Raw genomic sequence first — 4,559 nt, forward strand, 5'->3', positions numbered from 1 at the left:
ATGCTTATCTTACTATATCAAAGAGGGTTCCTAGAGAAAAATTAAATGAAAGTAAATTTAAATATTCCTTTATGTATACAGGATGAAGAATAATTTCCCTGTAATTCCCTCCTTCATTAAGAGGTTTTTACCTCTGCCAGAAGTGCCTGAAACAAATTCCTGCTTCCTTTCAAAGCTTCCCGAAAATCTTAGTTGGAGGCCCTCTGGTTTCAGAGGAGAAAAACTATTATTTTGTTCTCTGAGGGAAGGCCCAGGAAAGAATACTTGAAATTTGCATCATCTTCCTGCAACACATGTAATCAATACCCATCATTCTCTCATAAGCTTTATTCAGTTTCATTGTGTTGTCTGTTCACTCTGTAATACCATTAGTTCTACAGTGCATTTTTTCCTCCATGTGGAAAAATAATTACATCATGCAAATATTGTTCTTCTTGTGCTATGCACTTTATATTTCTTTTGGAATTTCAAGAGAAAGGGTGTGAACACCAGCAACAATTATCGAAAGTATTTCCTCATATTAATATTATTTAAATTAGTCAGTTTCAAAGGCTTCGAACAAGAAGTTAGACTAATCATATCAGCTGCCTATTTTTGCATAGCCTAGCAAATGCTACTTGCTGACGAGTTTTGAGAGGAAAATAAACTGAACTTAAGAAAGCTAATACTGAGTCTGGTTTAAAATATATACGTTTGTTGATTCCCTTTTAGTTGCTGAAAGAATATCATGCTCTTAGCAACAAGAGATTAATAGCAGCTGTACAGCATTTTCTTTCCTGCAGTAAATTCTTAATGGATGAATATTATGGCAATTATGTCCCCAAAAAATTACTGGACCAGTGCTCTGTGTAGACATATAGCCTTATGTCAGCCTTTCTGGTACTTCCCAACTTTTTGAAATCTGAGCAAACAAGTTATGAGGAATGTCTTGGTCTATACAGGGTTGCAGGGGAATCCTGAAAAAAATCATGTAAATGAAGATTGTTCTTTGCCTGTTTCTCTCACAGCTCAGAGAAATCTTCATGCCCTCTGCACGTAGTAGCATCTTTCACGTGAATGAGAAAGTGAGGAAAGAGACATGGGGGAAAGTGTGGAGAAGACACACAAAGGTTACAACTGGTCAGAATTAATGTACATATCAGGACTTTACATTCTACACATCCTTTGGACTTCATTTCCTTTCATCTCAGAATTACTTCCTGAACTCAGATCCACAGGCATTTTATTACAGTCATCAGTACTACTTTCTCATGAAAACATCAACATTTCATACAATATTCTTGATAGGCAATTTAGAAATTGAGACATACCATTTCATGTCCTAAACAGGTTTCTAATTAACTACACTGCTAGACTAGTAGGCATTTCATCATACTATAGAGTAGAATCTAAATGGAATCTCAATTAAACCAATTTTACACCAAATCCATCAACTTTCACATTTCAAATAAAAGGAGAAATATATGACAAGGAAAAAAAAGAATGAACTAAAAAAATTGCTAACATAGGGAACATAAAATGTGAGGCTGCAATAGCATAAATAATTTTCCATAATCACTGCCCTATGAAAGACCCTACTTGACATCAAAAGACACCAAACCAGCATTTAGTAGTGCTTATATTACAATGAGAAATATTTCAGGGACGTGATTTCATGGTTGCATCAGTTAAGGAGTTGTTTATGGACACAAATATGGGATTCATACCACAGTTTTCTGTGCTCCCACTTACTTCCTGGTCAAAAATTAGCTGCCATATCTCTCTCAGTTGCTCTGCATATTCTTACAGAAGTTCTTCTACAACATCTGTAGCCTCACTTTGCTGCAGACCATTCATATTTAAGATCATTTATACCTATACTAGCATTTTCATTTGTATTCAAAGTAGATCACAATGGTTTCCACTTTCTGGGCTTTGCTTCATGTTTCAGGTGGTGTGAAAGCACACAACATGCACCGCTCTCAGGTAAAACCATTTTAAAACTTATTCCCCAATACTCTAATGTACAGGATCTCTAAAGCACAGCTCTGATGTGACTAAAGCAAGTTTGAAAGAATCCATTTCCCATGCTTCAGGGAGATATACATTAGAAAATGCATGGTATGGGTGCTGGGTCTTCAGCATCAGTTGTTTTCCTCTACAGGTCTGACTTAGACTGTGTTTACAAGATAGTGTGCAGCCAAGAGAAGCAGATTTGTAGAGGAAAACAATTCAAAACAGAGCAAAGAAACTTCTGATGTATATGATATTTTGGTAGTTGATTTGACTTTTACTGAAATAATGCCAGCCTCCCTACAGATTTGAGGGCTGATTCTCTGTGACTAATGAGCTATAATTAAAAATAGCAAACACTTTGCTCTGCCTCCCCCAAAATACGCCTGTTGCTCATCTGAAAGCTTTCTCTTTTCAATTTGGTAATTATCCCTAGTGTGTTTCATGATTACTTTTTTCCTCAAAGGAGCAGTGCCAAAAGTTAGGAGGCTGTATCAGTCTCAGTGACAAGGTATTCCCAGGCTGCTAAATCTGCTTTGTAATTTCTAAAGGACAGTTGTCTTTACCTGCCTGGCAGCCACACACATAAGACTCATGAGGTGAGATTAGTGTTGGAGCTCTGCCCGGAGGGATGAGAACTCAAGACCAGAATCCTGCTATTCCACACAGTATTGTGTGAATATGAAAAAAAAAAAAAAGCTAGGACTTGTGTCCTGAGCAAGAGCATCTGCCGATGGTAGGGGAGTCAGCCAAACTGACTGTCAAAAAATCCGACATTTTTTTCTCACAGGCTGAAAGTTAAATTACTCGTAAAAAGCACTCATATCCAGAGGAACTGTGTTCTACAATAATTTGTTGACTAATATTCCTTTCCCAAAGACTTATTATTCTAATACATCATATATATTTTTTGTTTCCTACCTTCAAAGAAAGAAATAAACTAACAATGCTAGGGGTACTAGTCTACCATTTACAAAGAAGGTGCAAGAGTAGCTCCCAGCATGGGTTAAGTTTAGACACTGGTTTGTGCTCCATGATCCCAGAGCTCAAGTTCAGTCACTCCTGAGGCTGCCTATGCAGTTGTGACTGATGCTTTTAAGTGAGATTTTAATACTCAAAAAGCCTAGTAGAAACAGACTGCTTTCAATCTTCTGTGGTTTTTCCTTTTGTTTTTGTTTTGTTTGTTTGTTTTGGAGATCCACAATTAGTCTTTGCCACTTCAAGATTTTTTGACTGAAAGTTATTCACTAAGGTTTCCTGAGTTTATTTCAGTTATTCCTTCAGCTAATATATCATGTCTGATTTCCTTATTTTTTTTAAAGCATAAAGAATCTACTCCTAAAGTGTAGGTGTTTCCTGATGATATTAGTGGGAGATCTGTGTGTAAAATAAGAGAAGATTAAACTATTTTATTTAGGAAAAAAACCCTCAAACTCTGAAAGCAGGTTTTTTTTTTTCCAACATAAAGCAAACATGGTGGAGAGATGTCCTGCCTTCTTCATCACTCAGGTAAAATTTTGCAATGGAAAGCCACTAAAGATACCTGAAACTGCAGGCTTAATTCAGAGATGAATCCTTTTTGAATCCTACAAACATTTAAGTTGAGGAGTCACTGATCCAAGGATCTAATGAGCAAAACATAAACAAAGACTTAAAGCTTGAAGTTGAGAAGAAGGCTATAATGCCAAAATGTCACTTTTATCAAAATATACTAGTTCACTTTCTACTGAAAAAATTAGAAAGCAGAGCATGAGGTTCAAGAGGCAGCCTTGTGGTTTCATGATGAATGATGGAATAAGACTTTAACAAGAATCAACATGTTGTTGTGGAAATTGAAAATGGAAAGAACATCAAGAGGAAAAAAACAACCCAAAACTCAGTCAAGGTGAGAAGGTGGAGAGCATTTCAGCTGAGTGATGCAATAATAACAAATCATTAGCAAAAGAAAGTTGTCTCCATAATATGAAGGGTAAAGTCAATTTTTCACCCTGTGTGCTCATCAAGAGTATTTTCAGATGTGTTACAACTCCTTTCCTGATCTGTCTTTACATGGAAACCAAGTTGCATGGGGAGCTGATTCCTGGCTTGATCTCACTTTGGCACTTTTAGAGGTGACCTACATACATAGGGAGACTTGTGAGATTGGTAGTATTCTTGAGGCTTCTAGGTATACCATTCACACTCTTATTTACTTTAGAAGAAGAAAGACTGAGCTAAGTGTCTGTCATAAATGACAAGAAAAATTAAAATGATGCCTTAAAACAGTGTAAGGTATAGTAAATAATTTGTTCAAAGCAAGTAGAGGAAGAGGACATAAAAATTAAGGCAGGCAGACACAGTGAAATTTCATTGGAAAGACTGAAAAGACAATACTTGAAATATATGAGCACTTGCAAGTTGCTTGTTTAAGATGACTGACACTCTAACACTACCAAAAGAGTTGAACTGTGAACTCGTACTACTTAAATATTCATGTATTTTAATTCCTGATAAAGTAAGACATCTAGGACTGGGAGAAAGGAAGAGAAGGGAAGGGAAGGGAAGGGAAGGGAAGGGAAGGGAAGGGA

Source organism: Manacus vitellinus, unplaced genomic scaffold (genome assembly GCF_001715985.3).
Source record: "Manacus vitellinus isolate BGI_N305 unplaced genomic scaffold, ASM171598v3 scaffold_6_pilon, whole genome shotgun sequence".
In the NCBI taxonomy this organism is placed as follows: domain Eukaryota; kingdom Metazoa; phylum Chordata; class Aves; order Passeriformes; family Pipridae; genus Manacus; species Manacus vitellinus.